The sequence below is a fragment of the Haliotis asinina genome, chromosome 4, assembly GCF_037392515.1.
Source record: "Haliotis asinina isolate JCU_RB_2024 chromosome 4, JCU_Hal_asi_v2, whole genome shotgun sequence".
NCBI lineage: Eukaryota > Metazoa > Mollusca > Gastropoda > Lepetellida > Haliotidae > Haliotis > Haliotis asinina.
The window spans coordinates 23,603,347-23,623,587 of NC_090283.1; the positions used below are offsets into that span (position 1 = coordinate 23,603,347).

At 40.2% G+C, this 20,241-nt stretch overlaps 1 pseudogene; it reads right to left on the minus strand.

The window, feature by feature from the left end:
* Positions 1–211: 211 nt before the first annotated feature.
* On the minus strand, positions 212–19,804 carry LOC137280855 (uncharacterized; annotated as a pseudogene).
* Between the last annotated feature and the right edge of the window lie 437 nt (positions 19,805–20,241).

Below are 20,241 nucleotides of genomic sequence, written 5' to 3' on the forward strand. Positions count from 1 at the left end.
CCTACTTTCATCTTCATGGGTCATGAATCCTGAGATAGGGTTGTCAACGATGTTGTTGAGATCACGCATATGGACAGGCCTCAAGTCCAGGGGCCCGTTTCACAAAACGCTCGTAGCCTAAGATCTCGTAAGTTTTCTCGTAGCCATTGTACCTCCTATACTGTAACACAGGAGCTATGGATGCTACGAGAAAAGTTACGAGATCTTAGGCTTACGAGAGTTTCGTGAAACGGGCCCCTGGTATATCACAGCCTCTCAGCTTAATGTTGAAGGCCAGCACGAAGTAATGCATACTGGAAGGTTGATCACTTTATTTGAACATACAGGTTGGTTTCCGACAAACGTCATCTTACAGACGAAACAAACGCCTTAACATCCGTGAATATCCGCTGAAACAAACGCCTTAACACCGTGAAGATCCGAAGAAACAAACGCCTTAACACCCTTGCAGATCCGTTAATGCTTGTCGCAAAAGGCGACAGGTAGCTGTTTTCGATGATTCGTAGCGTATAACTTTTGAAATAATGATCCGATTGTGACCATTTATAGCTCATTGTGTAGAGAAATCATCTGGCTTTCGATCCGTTGGCCTCGATGGGGCCTTAAAAATATTTTACGCGGTAACATGTAACTTTGATCGAGGAGGGGGTGGTTTCTTCGTTACATCCCTTTCCTTTTATATAGTACTAGGGTAGGGTCTATACATCTATATGTCTTTCGAACGCCGTTTCAAAGCGATACAAGCCCCTGTGGTCTCACAGTGGTTCCATGAGTGGACTGGTCATATCTCCTATTTCGTTAGGTAGTTCAGAATTTAGTATAACCCAGACAATTAATCTCTCAAAACAACATGCACCGTCAGCCCCGTAAAATCAAAGGATTTTTACCGTAATAACAAATGTCTACTTCCCGGTAAGACATCGTTACCTTAAAGGTCACATGCAACAAAAAAATCAAACATAATTAAAACACATTTATCACTTATTCATGACACATAACATACATTGCTGCTTTTAAAAAACCAAATAAACAAAATTATAAGCGTACAATCGCGATTCAAAAGTGTTCTATTTTGTACTTGGGCTTACTTCCCCCGAAACGAAGCCCTCGGGAGACCGAACCCAGTCGTAGCGGGTGGATATGCACTCAAGTGTAACGACGGCTTTTGATTGGCTGTTTCATTTGCTGATATGCTGAGGGTTCATTGTGTGTACAGACAGATGATCTGTTTGATGGGCATTTCAGAAGTATAGCCAATCACAAGAAAGAAAGATTCTTTATGGATAACAACTTCTTTTTGTGTACTTGATACGTTGTTTCAGTATGGATTCATATACTGTTGTCAAACAAAATCATATACACTAAAAGAAATCGTTATCCATGAAGAATGTATATAGAGATGTTGGGTTTGGAAAATACATGATCTCTGAATTTGCGCTCGATCCAATCAAAAATCATGTCAGTAGAGATTGTAAACTACTGCGTGGCTGGAATCTGTCATTCGTCCAAGTACAAAGCAGGACTTGTAACTGACAAGAGTTTGCACCAGTTTCCGTCAGATCCAGTCATCCGAAAAAAATTAATGTAGTTTGTTTGCAAACCGCAGACATAAAAACATGTCATGTGTATCACACGTGCCTAATTACATAATGTGGCAGACACGGGACTCGGGTGCACGAGTCATAAATCAACTTATTTTCTCTATGTCGTATAGTCAGATAGGTGTTAAGTTCAAATTGCATGTGGTCAATGATTGAAGCTGTGTATTGCATGTTGTCTTTAGCAGACAGGCAGGCAGACATATGTGTGTGAATAAACCAGACATTGAGCTTTCTCTGTGACAGAGGCTGCTTACCACAATTACGTATTTTTTCGTAACGAGTAGATTATATACTTGTTTGTGTACACACTCAAGGTTAGACTACTGCTCACGACCTCTGACGCTGGGTTGTTTCTAGCTCCGCGAACCTATTCACTGCGCATGCGTTATGGACGCAGCGCAGCACAGATGTTGAAACCAGTTTTCCCCCCCAACGCTGGGGGGAATTTAGTGAAACGTTTGAACTCCGATTTCGCGGGCTTTTTTTTCATCGCGTTTTTTTCAACTTTATAGGTTGAATTGGCATTTTTTATGATTTGTTTTTGGAAGTGCATACCAAAAGGTACCAGAATCTGCAAAGTTGTGTTTTACGTTGCATGTGACCTTTAAGTAATGGTTTAAAAAATCGTGAAAAATATGCATCGCTATTTTGACATAATAAAGAACATAGACAGAACATAGACTAAGATTCAATACACACGTGTGTTTGTTTACATAACGGCTGGCGTGTTTTCAGTTGAGTTGTTCCTCTAACGATATCACGCGCATGCTTTGAAGATTTTACGTGTGCTTTCAGACATAAGTCAGCGCGATGTATTTATTGAATAACACACTGATATCACTGAATATCCGATGTTCCACCGTGACATGGATGGTACGGGTGATACAGGTGATACGGCCATGTCACTGATAGAAACCTTTGCAAAAACACATACAACACGCGTTTTTGTAAAATGTGTAATCTTGTTATATGGCAGAGGATGTATATCATTTTGTTAGCAAAATATCAGAAAAGACAACGAAATATAACAAGTTTATTTGAATTGTTGAAAATACAGATCTTGCATGTTCATGTCAACTTGAAGCCCCCGGGTGCCTAAGAATGTATACACAGGGACATGGTCGATCTGTGCTACAGGTGTGACATTATCTACGATATGTCAATCCTATACTACTGAGGTATGTACATAGGCACTTCAGGTCTAGGTTCTATCGGTACTGTATTGATTGACTGAGTTTAGTTTTACTCCCCTTTCAGCAATATTCCAGCAATATGACGGTGGGGGGTGGGGGTGGCATACACTAAACGCCAAAAGACACGTTACCTCCCTATACTTACTGAGTTACTTCAAACTGTCAAAGATATGTTAGAAGGTATTAGTTTATATGAAAGCCTACAACACAGCTTTATGCAAACAGCGGACAAAATATCAAATGCATAGGTGAAATGCATCTTTTGCAGAAGTTTTAATGTTCTATTTTCGACCATGCTGAAATAAACCAATAAAAGTGATTTGTATGCCCCAAAAACGTTGAAATAAAATTTTGCTTTCAGACAAAGATGAACCCTTTTCAAAGTCACCGTTTTTCAACTATTAAAAGTAGAAACAACTGTAGTGGAGTGGGTACAATCGTAAAATCTTTCGTGTAAATTCAATCATGAAAACATTTTCTGCTGATTTGCATTCTGTGTATTTACACAAACACAACGAGCCTTTGATTTTGTGAAAAAGCGCTGAGGAACATCAAAAGTTATTTTTGTTAACATTGTACTTGCAAAGCAACATTGTTTCATTTTGTTTTTACACATAGCAATATCTGTTTTTCTTTTTGCAAAACTGTCATGACAAACTGAACTCTATCACAGGCGTATAGGCAAGTATTGCCTCCTTTTGGCACGGACTTTTGGCAGAAGCAATAGCGGTAAGTTTATCTCTTAATAAATCTAATATCATGTAACATAACAACATAACATATAATGAGTTATTGAATAAAATATTGAATCTCTGTAACAATGTAACAGTAGCTATATAACTGTAAATAAACAAAACATTGCGAATAAACAGGACTCAAATGTCACAGTCAACCTATTCAAGTGCAAATTTCAATTTAAGGAAAATATCACATCATGAAGAAATGTAAAAGAAATAATGCTAGTAATGCTGTTCCTTCCGGGCAATACCGTGACAAAACGACTGGCACGTCACATACATCAGTCTCTTCTGCAAGAAATGCTCGATGAGATTACAATGTTAAAACTGAAAACAAAAACACACTCACAAGATTATTCAATGTTAAAACTGAAAAAAAACACATTCACGAGATTATTTATATAGGCATTGTCAATATGTAGACACGTCTGATTACAATGCTCCGATTATATAACTCCGCAAACGCAAAGACACGCACGCACCTGCCCGTGCTCACACATTTATACATGTACATACACACATGTCATACTATATATACACGCTGCCTGGTTAAACATTTCATTAGAAAACTCGTTTTCATAAGATGCAGTTCCTTAGTTTGACCTAAATCGATGAGAAAATCTTAGCGAAGGCAATCTGTGTCACCTTGGGTGTTACCTTGGAAACATCAGGAGATTACAAAGCTGAGTTACTCAAGATGGGTTGACAGGTGTTTGGTGCTTGTCACAGCTTGGTTGACTCTGGCACTTGTTTTGACAACGATTGCCGCATTTCATAAAAACAATACACTAGCTCTATATAAATAAATGAAATCCTGTATCTCCGAGGTAACATAAAAAATACATCGCCAAAATACTGAACTCGAGATACACATACCAAATGTTTTCATTGAAATTACTAAAAACCCGAACCTTACTGAAAGCACTGACTCATAAACATGTTTTCTACCTCGGACACGACCTTGGCCTCTCGACCAGTTGCGTATGCAACGTCAGTGGTGGATCAGGGAACATTGTGATGCATTTCCTTCTGCCGTAGTCTGTGTCATCCTTCGTGAACTCGAGGTCACGCAACAGCAAGGCCAAGGTCACTTTCATCTCCATCGTGGCGTACTTGTAGCCAAGGCACATCTTCTTTCCGGCTCCAAACGGACGCCATTTCTGGTTTTTCTCTGAACTATTATCCTGGAGTAAGAACCTTTCGGGCTGGAACTCATCAGGATCCTCCCAGTTGTCGGGGTTTCTGAAAAATACAAAATCACACACACACATAAATAAAAATGGGAGTCAAATCAGCATCGTAAGTTGGTCGTTGGGATTGATTTACATAAACAAACAACCGTCCAGAAACTTTGGGGCAGAAATACCAACATCCCAGAGAGGACCCACATCTGCCGACGATCATCCACTCCTGTGGATAAGTACACCTTCGGTGGTTTTCTAGCATAACGGAAAGGGGCGATGTAAAACTGAGATGCGAAAGTAGTACAATTTCTTCGATGACGTCTGCGATAGGACATACATTTCGAACCACATACGTGAAATGTTCAATGTGTCTACTTTTAATTTGCATTATGCAATCTATTTATTTTCTGTAAGTAATTTAAGTCAAATAATGTCATAAAGACTAAAGCAATCTTGAGTGGTAGCCAAGCGCTGACTCATTTATTCATTCATTCTTTCACACACAGACCAGGACACAGACACAGGCACTGCAGATAGAACAGCTTTGGTGAAAATACATTTTGGAATTCTTTTAGACTATTGGTGTTTATGATGATATTTGACGGCAGATTTAGTTTCTTGCCTTAGATGTGCTACCTAGACATCAAATAAATTGGAAATGCATATTTACTATCTAAAGTCAGGCTTCAAATGAAAACCAAAAAAATTCAACATTTTAGAAATTGACAGAAATGCCTGAACATGTCTGGTATAACGTTTAATCATTGCCTCCGTAGTCACAGCGTAGGAACCCACCTATGTAGTGCCTCCACACATAGAGTGACGATGGTGCCACCAGGAATGCTGTATCCGTTGATGGTGTCGTCTTTGACGGCCTGTTTGTTGTAGTTGGTGATGACAGGGTGGAACCTGGCAAAAACAGCGCCGACATTGTTACTTCTGTCATGTGACGTTGATCACGAGTGGTGGTCAGTAAGCTGTGGTAGGGTCAACGTAATAAGTATGGGAGTATCCTAATACAAATTGTGGTCATACTGCACGATGGACCCATGGAGGTCGTTACTAAACAGGCCTTGCTGTTAGTATCTGATGACTTGGATCACAGACCTCCTAGTTTTGTTGGGTCACAGACCCTGCACCAATCTTGGATCACAGATCCTCTCGTGATGTTAGACTATAGGCTACCTGTCGCAGTATGATTGCAGACCTCTGCTAATGTGGTGTCACAGACCCTGTATCAATGTTTGTGTATAATTTGTCGATCATTACTACACATCGATGTTAACTTGTAGACTAATCATCCAAATATGATGACAAACTATCATTTGCTGTCTGTAGCAATCTTTGATCAAAACCACTCCGCCAGTCTTGTATTACTGATTCTCTGACGTTTGATCACAGTATCTCCACCTATCGTGCATCAAAGATACTTTATCAAGTACATGACTGACTCACCTAAAACGTTTAACGCTGAGATAAAAGTACAGGAAGTTTGTAAAGAGTTATCGTTCTTCTCAGCAGTATTGAGTATGAAAAAGGGTGAAACAAGAGACCATATAATCTGTGAAACCGATATCACCATTATTTCTTCCCAAAACACATTCAACCCCCACTGGCATATCATTATTTTTGCTTTCTCTTTGCTTTATAAGGGATCGCCTTACTCAGTTTTCCTACCTTCGCCTGCAACCCGCCGGCTATATAAACCGTCAAGACACGTCCGTAATTCTCACCTTAATGTCTCTCTAATTACACAGTCCAGATACTTCATCTCGTGAAGATGGGCGCCTGTGATTGGCTCTCCTCTGGGAGGCAAGTGCTTGGTGACCTCTGACCTGACTCGTTCCTGTATTTCCGGTCTTGTGGCCAGTGCCCAGAGACACCAGGACATGCAAGTAGCTGTATTCTGGGTAACAAATGGGACGGGTTATAGTTTTAACCTCAGTTATCGTATTGTTATTAATATTTAAAAGTCTATCAACAAAACGTTCATCCTCGGTGATATCTAGGGTATGTGTTCCAATAAATCTCCACTAGAACACCGTATGCATCTACGGCTCGGCCCGATAAATGTATTACCTCCCTTTGCTAGTAGGCAATCCGATAAGCAGCTAACGTGTCAGTGTCAACAAAGATGGCGGCTACAGCCCCGAACGCTTATAGCTCTGCGACTCAGAAAAAGGTCACATATACTCTAATAGGGTACAAATGCAACATCACTTGCTGACATCGTTATAAATGAAACCCAGTCATTAAAAATGCTCATTTCGATGTTTAAATACCTTAAATCGAACCTTTTTCTCAACAGTGCACAATTCTCAGCCGCAAACGAAATTTCAACCAATCTCCGTGACGTAATAGTGGGTATAGAAATGAGGGTCTGTGCAGTATTCATCTACATTTCAGGGGGTAAAGTATTTTGTTTACAGGTTTGTACAAACCTGAAATCGCGAAAGCTGTTGAGAAAAATGAAAGCTGTATGCTCTCACAATCTACTATCATTTAAATTTGTCTCCTGCTTTGCCTAGTTTTCGAGTTACAACCCTTGTTTTCATAGACGATTCTGTCAAAATCACTTGGTGTCACTAGGTTGTAATCCGTGTTAGGTGGTATAAACCTACACGTTATTTGTTATCATTCACTTGATGCTCAGTTAATGAATTTATAACAGGTATAATTAGTGTTAACGCCACTTAGATTACCCGACAAAGGCCCCCAATTAGCATTTCTTTTGTCTGGATCGATCAAAGGATTAACCGATAACACGCTGATTGATTAATTAGTTTTATGGGGATTAAAATGGGGGATTTGTCAAAAGGTAGAGTTTATGTATGTACAATTACTAATCTATACTGAATACACTCTGTCGTGTCTGTGTCTATGTAAAACAACGCCCTTCTTTCAAAGGATTAACCGCCAATACATTGATTGCTAATTATTGGCTGACTAAATAACTTTTTAAAAATAAAGACGCACATTATGCAATTAGTTGACAGGTGTGCTATCTTGGGTAAGCAATGAAACTATACAGCAATGTGAAAAACCTGAAACGGTACATCACGTTTTCGTATATTAGAATGTTAAAAGACACATCAGTTGGGAAATCTGCAGATGAATTATATATCACTTGTTTTTGTGGATATTGATGGATACATTCCTCGATGAAGGTAATAGCCTGACATTGCCCCTATAACTTTAATTTAAATATTTGCATATTTGTTTTTAATACGTTGTCATAGCTTTCAACAGAACTATTGTTTTCGTCGTGAAGTGTGGTGATGCAGACGACATACACTAGGGCGTGAGTGCGAATTATGATTCATATAGGAAAACTATGAAATGTCTACATATTACATTCCTGTTATACATTCGCAGATCGCTTCTTTTTGTTAAGTTTCAAAATGTATACAAGTATGATTATAAAGTAATTAGGATTAAGTATAAAGTATAAAGACGTATATTGACAAGTGTCTACATACCGGTGAGTGAACGTTACAAACCAAGTAAATTTAGTCAGTGAAGAAATTTATCGCGCAGTATTTTCACTTCGACCCCGACCTCGCCTAGGTTATGTTACAGGTTGTGTCATGCAAACTAATTTTAGTAATGATTCAAATACATATTTATGTAGTTTTGATTTTCTCACTTAATGAGAACAAACCATACATAATCGCATTAATTCAAATGGACTTGACTTCACGATTTTCAAAAATGGCGGCGCCCTGTCTTGGGATGAATGTTATTTAAGCTTGTTTTCACCGACTTACAAAAGGCCAGTTACTTTCTACTGGTAGTAAAATATGTACTTTATTGATGGACAATAGGAGTTTGCATGACATTGCTTATAACATAACAATTTCAATCTTGGAAGTGAGGTGGAGGTCAATATAACATTGCTTGCAATATAAATGTCACTTCGACCCCCCACCTTGCTTCCTTGGAAAAAGTCCTTATGTTAAATGTTGTGTCATTCAAAATCCCTTTGGCCATGATTCAAATGCATCTTTAACTACCAGTAAAAAGTAGTTTTGATTTTCTAACTTGATGAGAACAAATCATAATCTCAATAATTCTAACGGACTTTAGCCCGTGACTTCACGTTTCAAAAATGGCGGCGCCTTGTGTGAGGATGAATGCTCATTTAAGTTTGTTTTCACCGACTTCCAAAATCAAAGTTACTTTCTACTGCTAGTAAAATATGTATTTTATTGATGGACATTAGGATTTTACATGACATTGCTTAATATTGTTAATACATAACAATTTCACTCTTGGAAGCGGTCAATATAAGGGGTCAATATAATATTACTTACGATGATATTGTCACTCGACCACAACCTCGTTTCCGAGGAAGAAAGCGATATATCCATGCAAAATCCTTTTGGTCAACAATGTGTAGTAAGCAGTCTTAATTTTATGAACTCGATGAAACTTAAACTCCATTTTCTATCCTGGGAGCGTGGCAGGGGGCGAACCATCCGATTTAGTATATACCACAGGCTTCCACAACGCTCACTTCGCACACACTAACAACCAATTTAAGCACAAACTACGGAGTCTGGTGGAAATCTGTGCATAGTGACACCATCACCCGATCCCAAGGAACAATTGACGGCAACACAACAAATCGACATGTCTTTGGTGACGTCGAGAAATCAGCAAAATGACGGGCTTCCTACACATTTTCTATACAACTAAAGGGACTCTGCTCCTTCTATGACGTCACTGTAGGGCTCTGGCGACAGAGTTACGTAACCTGTCTGCGGTTTCGTTTGCGGGCGAGAGAGAAGCAAACGGCTATTTAGCAACTTTTAAACGCTTGGTATTAATTAACCACAAGTTTTTTTTAGAAAAAAATGGTGTCTCGTTTATAACTAACCATAAGTCTTTCATATGCAGTGATAAAAAGAGTACCAAAAAAATGAGTTTAGTGGTCCTTTAAGAGAAAATCAAGCTGACAGGTCTGAAACCTTAGAAAATATATGCGTGAGAACTCCTTCCACGGCTAAACATTTCTGTTTACCAGAGAACCTGAAATGAACCTGGTGAATATTACACTCAGCAATCCAGCGTTGACACCTGATTGGATGAAGGTCAGCAATGGGAGGTATTACAATTAACGGGACGAGCCGTAGATGCATCGAAGTTACTTATCGGAACGTATTCCAGTCCCTGGAGATTATCAAGGATGCAAACATTTCTCTAAGGTGGAAATGTTTTCTATGACAAGAACAAACAAATAAATATAACCGATTTAAAGCCGAATGCGTAGCGTGAGGGTCTAGATACACAATTTAGAGCTATTATAATTTCGTTATATACCCCTGATTTTCCAACACATTACGTTTATCTCTATTCTACCATAACCGCATTATTCAGATTTTAAACAAATTCATAATGTGCTGGAAAATCAGAGGTACATAACCTTATTATATACCTCTCAATGACTTTGACTAACCAATCACAATCAAGTATTTGCTTAAGTCATGGTAGAATTAGTATTATAACTTGCATTCACTATTGCGCCCCTCGAACTTAAGTTTATATGCACCAGTAATTTACCTGAATCCCGGCAGCAAAGAAAAACATGGCGTGACCACGGAGCTGTTTCCTGGAGAGTGTTTGTCCTGTAACCTCATCCCTGGCGAGCATCAGGACACTCAGGATGTCCTTCAGACTACCCTCCTCCACTGGGGAGAAATCACTCACACTTCAATACATTTCGAACGTTTTGATAACTTTAGACTTACAACGGTCTTCGAAACAATGTGAACATATAGTCCACACTCAGCTCTAATACGTGTATTAAATACATCACAATCGAATAAAGGTCATTATTTTTCATGTTTCAGCATGATGTGAGTATGTTGTGGGTTGTATATATGTGTAAATAGCAGAAAAAATGACGTTATCAAACACCTGAGTGACCTCATTTCACGGAAGTCGACAACCGCGTACCCACAGTGGGAATCGGTATCACACATCACACCATCACATCACGCCATTCATTTGGACCAATCACTGTACAGTATCGAACTCACTCAGGCGCTCAATGACCTAATTAAACACCTGGCTAGGCTGCATTTAAGCATTTGGTGACCCACATTGCTCTATCGAGGAGGGGCTATCATGTTTCTGTCGACTGTTACATTGGCGACAGACAGCATTGAGTGTATACGTACGAATCCGCTCATAGTGTAACTAGAACGGAATTATGAATTTGCTCTGGCTCTGACTCTGAATGAGTGCCTCCCGATAACACATATTAAAACAAACATTAAATGAATAACTTGAATATGCTTATATACTAATGTATAGCTTTTGTTCTAACTTTGCTATAGCTGCCGTGTATGTGCGCTTCCTTAGACTTCCATCAGAAATGTTTTAAAGTGTCAGACAACGCATTAATATCATTGGTGTAAATAGTTGCATGTTCCCATGCTCATAGGACAACTCCCTGGGGATCATCCACTTGGCACACACTTTTTGACTAAAGGTGGGTACCACACATTAAGAAACATAAAAGATATATAGATTTCTGTTAATATTCCTTGTGTCTTTGGGCCCCACTGCATATGATACCAACAAGTAATAAAGCGAGCACACGTCTCCTTAAACGCGATCCAGGTTATTTTTTTCAGTCTGGTTTGGATCACGTCCTCACTCTCTTCGTATACAGCTGGCGTTTCTCATCCAGTACGCCTCTATTCAGCTCACGTGTACGTGAATACATTTGCCGGATACCTTGCTCTTCGAGATAAGCCATCCTACTTTTCCTTTTGTTGACGTTCCGTAATGATTCATCATCATCACAATCATCCTGTTCCATTTCAGGACATTGCTTGTCGTGTAAATGTCGTTGTAAGTTATGGTTACTGCTAAACAGTTGACCACAATAGTCACATCCTGACAGAGGACGTGGTTATTATTTTGAAATTTAGTTGAATTTAGTTTGTAGTTTATGAATAGGGAACAAGGGAGTTTGAATAATATTTTGAAATTTAGTTGAATTTTGTTAAATTTAGTGTGTGATCAGGTTATTATTGATATTATGGCAGAATCAGTGTCAGGGACACATAAAATGGAACCTCCAAAAGAAGGTCAAGTACTGGACCAGCATATTCGCAGCCTTAAACAGGAAAAAGCAAAAGCTAAATGTGCCTTCACCAAAGGAAAACATAAGTTGAATACTCTAATTTAACAAAATATGTCAACACGAAATGCAATTAGGGAAGGTATTGACCAAGTTAGTTCACTACAGGTGAAAGCCATGGATATTATGGTAAAGCTTACACAAGCTTACACAAGCTTACACAGATGCGCATGATATAGATAATGTGAAGCAGGTTGATGCTGAAATATCAAAACTTGAAGCTGAAACTTCTGAAGTGATAGAACTAGCACAGGATTACTCAGATAGTGGTACAAGCACGTGCTCACTCTCTAGCCATAGATTGTCCATGTTTTTTAAAGGTGATGACAAGCCTGAAACCCCAAAAGGTCAACCTGTAGTTACTGATAAAAGAGACGAATGTCCAATAGAAATATGAAGGTAACAAGTGAGCAGAGATCATAACCGTGATGAACAGAAATATAATTGTAAGAAAGGGTATTCTATGAAACAATTCCAAGTATGTGGAAATATGGGAAGTGCCGAGGCTTTGTGTGACACTGAAGATCAATATGAGTTTCCAAATCCCAATGAAGGTAGGTATGAAAACAGAGGAAAGCAAAACATTGCAGTTGGTAATGACATGTGTAAACAGCTAAAACGTGTTTCATTACCAATGTTTCATGGGTATGTGAAAACATATGAAAGTTGGAAGGCCGCTTTCATGACGTGTACATCAGTCTCCAGGAACTTCGGTATATAAGCTTTTGCAGTTGAGACAGTATCTAGCAGGTGAAGCACTGAAGGTGGTTGAAAGTTTAGACCATTGTGCTGTTGCCTATGATGTTCCACTTGATAGATTAGAGAGAAAACATGGTGGTAAAAGACGTCAGATAGCTATTCATATGGAAGAGTTGAACAATTTCAAACCTATTCGTGAAGGTGTTTCCAGAGATGTTGAACGGTTTGCAGACATCTTAGATGTTGCTGTTGTCAACCTGAGAGAAAATGACAGAATTGAAGAGTTGGGAAATGGTTTGTTCTACACTAGTCTCCTTAAGATGATGATGGAATCAATGGTTGCACGTTATCAGAGATGGTTTTTTGAAAATGACAGACAAGAGTCTGAGGGAGCTTTGAGAACGTGGGATATACAGGAAGCAGAATTCCTCACCATCGCTTCAGAATCAATTCGTGGTGTTGTTAAAAAAAAGGTAAGTCAGAACCAAAGGTTCACCAGTCAGATCAAAAGAAAACGTTGTCATGTACATTCGTTAGTTCAAACATAGAATCAAGTAACACATCCCAGAGCAAGGAAAGAAGCTGTAGTCTTTGTAAAGAACATCATGAAATCTGGAGATGTAATGTCTTTAGAGCCATGGACATTTCTGACAGATGGGATGCTGCAAAGAAAGCAAATCTTTGCTTTCGCTGTCTTGGTAGAAACCATAGTAGTAAAACATGTAAATGGATGTCACAATGTGGAATTGGCGGATGTAAGATCAACCACAACAGATTGCTTCACAGCGAAAAAGGTGACACATATGGTAGGAATGACAAAATGTCAAAAGGGTCTAGGATAGAAAATGATTGTCCTAAGAATGTCAGTGATGCTGAGGATATTCAAAAGGATCAAAGTGAAAGGTCCCACACCACTTTACCAAATGTAATGCAGAGGGCAGCAATGGCACTTCGCACTGCACTAGTGATACTGTCAAGTGGCAACAAACGTGTCACTGTTAATGCCTTGCTAGATGACACTAGTACACGATCTTACATAAATGCAGATGCAGCTGCAGAGTTAGGTCTGCAAGGACAGTTACAGAGAATATCTGTGAATGTATTGAATGGAAAAAATGGAAACTTTTGAAACTAAACCTGTAGAAGTTAGACTTCAAAGTATGGATAGTTCTGTAAATACAACTCTAACAGCATTGACAACAACAAAGGTCACAGGGAACATGACAATCAGACAATCAGACAATCAGACAATCATTGATAGGGAAAAGTATAAGAACAAATGGCGTCATTTACAGCACATTGAATTCCCAAACAAAGGGAAAAATCCATCTGTTGATTTCTGCTGATTGATAGGTACTGACCACTTAGATTTGCATTGCTCATATGAAGAGGTTAAAGGAAACCCGGGAGAGCCAATTGCAAGAAGGACTCCTTTAGGATGGACATGTATTGGCACTATTGAGACAGGAAAGAATCCTCATACTGGAGGTAGAAGTAGATCAAGATGTTGTTTTGAGATCTCTTGCAAATAGATGAGTAAAATATTTCTTTAATCCTCCACACTCACCTCATTTTGGAGGGATATTTGAAACAATGATAAAAGCAGCAAAGCGGGCCATCTATGCCATCCTCAGCAAGGGTGATGTAACAGACGAGGATTTGATAACAGCATTGGCAGGAATAGAAGCTGTCATAAATTACAGGCCTCTCTCATACGAGTCAGCTCACCCTCAAGATGAACAACCACTGACACCAAACCACTTCATTCATGGACAAGCTGGGGGAATATTTGCCCCTGAATGTGTAGATACATCCGACTTCAACCCAAGAAGACGCTGGAGGAGGATTCAAGAACATTTCTGGAAAATTTCTGGAAAAGATGGATGCGGGTATGTTTGCCGAAGTGGAATAAACAAGGTCGAAACTTGCAAGAAAAAGATGTTGTACTGGTCATTTCAACAAACACTCCTGGAGGACAATGGAAGCTCGGGACAATAATGAAGACCTACCCAGGACCTGATGCATATGTCAGAGTAATTCATGTCTGCTCCAAAATGTAATAACTAGGTCAATAAAAACATATGTCCACTGGAATGGAATGACGCAGATTGAGACTGGAAGGATTGCAACACGGAATTCAAGGACGTGTAATTCAGGGATATGTAATTCAGGGATCAAGCATTCTGGGATCAAGAACTGTGTCAGGAATAATCAAGAACGGTGTGAACTGTATTCATGGATTTATATCAAGAGGATCCAAGCACAAGACATGTTTGAAAGTGATAAAAATCATAACTTCATTGACACTCACCCGTGAAGGTCCCGGGGTAGAATAGGCCTTCAGCAACCCATGCTTACCATAAAAGGTGACTATGTCGTAAGAGGCGACTAACGGGATCGACGCCATATAACTGGAATATTGCTGAGTGCGGCGTAAAACTAAACTCACTCATTGATAGGCTATAGTCTATCAAGGAGGGGGGAAATGGACACGAGAACTGTTGACCAAACGCAGCAGAGAGAACTCTGCGCAAATACGCACCCAGAGACAAACTTTGCTTTTCATGTGCACAAAGAACGGCACACGTCAGTTCTTGTATGTTTTGAGTTAGCTGAGACTTTTATTTTCAAGGTAGCAACAGGTAATTCCATTAGCGGAATTTGTAACAGAAACGTTACGTAAAAAGCAACATAGTAGTTTACTACTTAAAGAGAACGTCAAAGTATGTGTATACAAATAGTAAGAGTAAACTGTGTAGTTCAATAGCTTTAATAAAATGTGAATTTGACTTAGAGCTAATTGTGTTTTACATATTTGGAGTATCTTCACTCCAGACACATTTAGCCTTTTGTCTCTATTTAAAAATCTGTTTTCATTCGTTTTGTGGGCACTGTTTCCATGGTGTTTTCCCTTTGGACGACACTTTTTTCCCTTCAAATTGGCTTTCGCCTGTTGAACGACTTGTTGGGTGGGAGGCGTGAGAGCAAACGTGTCTGTAGAAGTGGGTAGGTCCATCTTGGCCCCTTGTTTCTTGTACTAGATCACATAATCGTCTACATTCGCAAAGGGATTGGGATAGCCCTTGGCCTGCAAGTAGTAATATTTTATCCATTTCTTAGGATCGTCCAGATAGGGTCTCCAGTATCTCCTGTTCATTTTCTTGTTGCAGTTGAATACTGGCAGTTGCAGATGAAGTGTCACTATCACAGGTCCACGGCTAAATGAAGCTAGATTGCCCTCGTAGCCCTTTATATAGAACATAGAACTCCCCTCGTGTTCAAAAAGGAGCAGATCGTGGTTTCGATCCAAGGTCCTCTGGGTTATGAGCCCAGTGTGCTTCCACAGCGCCACTCTGCTGTACTTGCCTCTACCTTGTGTTAGGACCAGGGCCAGGTACGGACAGTTTGGAGACCATTTTTCATGTTCACTCCAAGTATTATCCTCTACGTCCTAATTCTTGAGAATGACACCACACTGAACACACTTGAAAGCATCTCCTCTGAGACAAATCCTACCCGTGCCATTTCTCAATAATCTCAGCTTTCATGAAGATGGTAAGCACTCCAAACTGTGCCAGTCTGTTGACCACCTCTTCTACTCTTTGTATCGCTTGCACGAGGCCAGAATAATTTTTCCTAAGATGATCACGGTGAAGGGCTTCCATTTTCAAGAGGGAGAGAGAGACCTGAATGTGTTGTGTAATCAGGAATGAAACTGATGCATGATCCAAAATGAAAGGGGTTTCTATACGGGTAAAACATGAAACCGGATGAAACCAGTTGGTCTGTCTGTTTGGTTGCTATGCGTCTGACCTAAAAATACACCCATGACCGCGAGGACCGCTCAAGGTCGCGGTGAAAATGAGATCACCTGCATAGTGTTTTCCAAGGTCATTGACTTCCGCGAAATGAGGTCACGCAGGTGTTTGATGATTTTTTTCTTCTATTTCAACATACATACAACAGTTGTGTCCTTTACTAGGTAGTTTATGTGAGACACCAGTCAGCAATACATTCCGATCTGTGACGCACATTGGAATAATATTAATGTCGTTAAACATACATTTACACGGTATATTTATTAAATATGTTGTCAATCATATCACCTTAATGCCGAGTGACTGACATGGGCGGAACACGGCATTGAATATTATTCGAGTTTCAGTAAAGCGAGTCAGCTTAGAGCCCATTGATAGTCTTTAAGGCCTTAAACTTTTACCATGAAGGTTCGAACCGTGATGAGAAGATACGGACACGGTAAAGTGGCGCAACTGTGACCATTGGGACACTTGACGTCAGCTAGCTGACAAGATTCCACACTCTTGTTGTATACAAACCTGCTTCTGTATCAATGGCGACCTGTTTCATGCGCATGGCTTCTTCAATTATCTGGTCGCAAACTTTAAGATTTCTTGAATACGTCTTGTTTGCTTTAGTTGGCAAGATCATCGCGAGCTTGGCCCAGACGAACCTCAGTTTCCTGTAGCAGATTGTTCCTTGTTAACATCGGGAACAAACTCGGTATTCAAGACAGACCACAAGTTTCATCACTATCACATAATTTTCTTTTACAATGTCGTGAAACTGATTCGAATTACGTGCATATGACCTACCGCTCTTGTAGAGTTGATACCGTGAATGTTTGGGTGGTTGGTTGGTTGGTGTGTAATGCTGTACTAAGCCATATTCCAGCGTTATGACGGCGGTCTATGAATAATCGAGCGCTGGTCCATACAATCCAGTGATCAACAGCATGATCATCAATTTGTGCAACTGAGATAATTGTCTACCAAGTCAGTGAGTCTGACTACTAGATTCCGTTAGCGTCTTACAAAAAAACATGGGTTGCCATGTCTAAGAGGCATTGTTACCGGAACAGTGAGTGAGTGAGTTGATGCTGAAGACCCACTTTCGACTCCTCACATGTCCCATACCGTATATATACAGAGACGCGTACCCTGGCGTATATTTGGAAACACCGTTGAAAGCTCTTGCAACGTCTTCATGAGATACTGACAGGTCACGCATTTTCTACCCGAACCCACACTGCGCAATGTTCTCCGTCGTCTAAAGGAGGGAGAGAATTATGAACAGTATTGTAATGTTCCTTCATATAATTAGCCTGAACATGTAGTCTGATTACAACATTAGTACAGGGGTATGAAGCTCTGACTGCAGACATGATATTGACATCCAACGCCTAGCTATGGTAATATACGTACAGGGAGGTACTCAGCGTACTGTTTCATTAACCAACAGACATTTAAACAATCAATCTGTTCATGAGTGTAATGTTGAAAAAACAAGCTCTGCTACGCTAGTCACACTCGAGGAACAATTGTGTTAGACATATTCAAACTCGACAAAAATGATATTTTACGACAAAAGACACTATCAAATAATATCCGAAGAAATAATTACGTGTCATGCCAAAGATTTGCTTGCCAGTGATCTGAAGGGGTACAAAGCCATATTCCGGCTATATGGCGGCAGTCTGTAAATAACGGAGGCTGGACCAGACAATCAACAGCATGAGCATCGACCTACACATTTGAGATGACATGTGTCATCCAGTGAGCCTGACCACCCCGTTAGTCGCCATTGCGAAAAGCATGGGTTGCTGAAGAGCGATTCTAACCCGGATCTTCACAGGTCTCAGTGGAAGGAATAACATAGTCCTTCTAGTAAGTGTTAATACCCTTTTCCACAGGAAGCATATTACTCACCAGTTTACTCAGATCCTCGGCCACTTCCACCATCCCGCCATTTTTATTCCTAGCCTTCTTTGTCCATGTGTCAACCAGTTCTTACCCGTGTGCCTGCATAGCTGGGATCATGCCTTTATTACAAAACAACCGAGTCATTAAAGTAGTCAATCCATCACTAAAAATGCCTTACCAAGTACATTTCAGTTTGATACTATACATGTGGACAAAAGTATAGCAACACTCATGATTTGTAACTCCCATATAGCCCTTCATATTCATCGATTGTATGGTTGTTTGTATTACTGAGACACTTCGTTGTGGCATACAGCGGTTTTAGACATGCACGTGCTCCGATCAAAGGTGACCAGCACGTGTAATTACATGCATTTTACTGCTAGGCGAAATTCTGTCATCTGGGGCTACTGTAAGAGAATTTTAGGCCAGAATCTTTCGATTGACCGCATTTATGTACGCAATACAAAAATATTTATCAAAATGAGTGAGCTAGGCCTTTGTCATGCCGGCTTCATTGAAAAGATTTTCCTGGTTCGAAACTGAGGTTTGGTAAAGGTTCCTTTGCTGTTGCTAACGGTAACATGTTGATACTATGAAAATTAATGGGTTTTCCGGTACTTTTTTCCAAGTGTTTATGTGTGATCGTAAAAATCGAGGTTCTTAATTTTTGATAATCTAACTATGGTTACCGATTAGTATGTTTCCTGTGGACCATTTATGCATAAGGATGTTCGGAAAGGAATCTAAGATAATTCAGAGACGACAGACGAGGAGAGCTTACATGAACCTACAACGATAACGCAGATTCTATAAAGAGTCTCTACCAGTATTTAGGACTTACTCTGTAGAACCTTCGTCTTGAACGCCTTCTCACACAGTCGGCGGTGAACCGAATGCTCCTCGTCGTTCATAAACAGCAGACTCATACCTATCCCGGGCTCCAGAACTCTGGAAATAAATCATGACTGTGACAACTGGTTATGCAAGACATACACCTGATGACCAGAAAGTAGCTCAAGAGACATGACGGTATCCAATCAAGCCACATTCATAAATCAATATCAGGTATGGATCTGGGTTGCTTATTTTTTTCCAACTAAGGTTCCCTTTTCTTCAATGCAGTTACATTAGGTGCTGTGGCGAAAATACAGGCCTGTAACACACGCTGTCTCCTTCGTATACACTCGTGTAGTTGCGATGTCCGGTTGCAAGAACTTAAGTATGATGTTATGCCGCCTGTAGCAATATTCAAACAATAACATGATCAGGAACATCAACAATGACCATCACACACTGTGCCCATGGAGTCAAATCGGTTCATCGGAAGGACGAGCGAGCACTTTAAGCACACGATTACTCCACCACCTCTCAAGAACTTTGGATGAGCAGGGCATATTCCTTACCATTCCGTTGGTGCTGTTTGTGTGCTGGATGTGGTACATGGCCTTGGGGTCAGCTATCATCACCCGCTGTTCGCCCATGCAGTGGAAGTAGCGGATGACGCCGGTCCCCATTTCTCGCATCCACCTGAAACAGTTCCACCACTCCATGTACCCACACGTGCACTTCAAACTTCCACCTGAAACAGTTCCACCACTCCATGTACCCACACGTGCACTTCAAACTTCCACCTGAAACAGTTCCACCACTCCATGTACCCACACGTGCACTTCAAACTTCCACCTGAAACAGTTCCACCACTCCATGTACCCACACGTGCACTTCAAACTTCCACCTGAAACAGTTCCACCACTCCATGTACCCACACGTGCACTTCAAACTTCCACCTGAAACAGTTCCACCACTCCATGTACCCACACGTGCACTTCAAACTTCCACCTGAAACAGCTCCACCACTCCATGTACCCACACGTGCACTTCAAACTTCCACCTGAAACAGTTCCACCACTCCATGTACCCACACGTGCACTTCAAACTTCCACCTGAAACA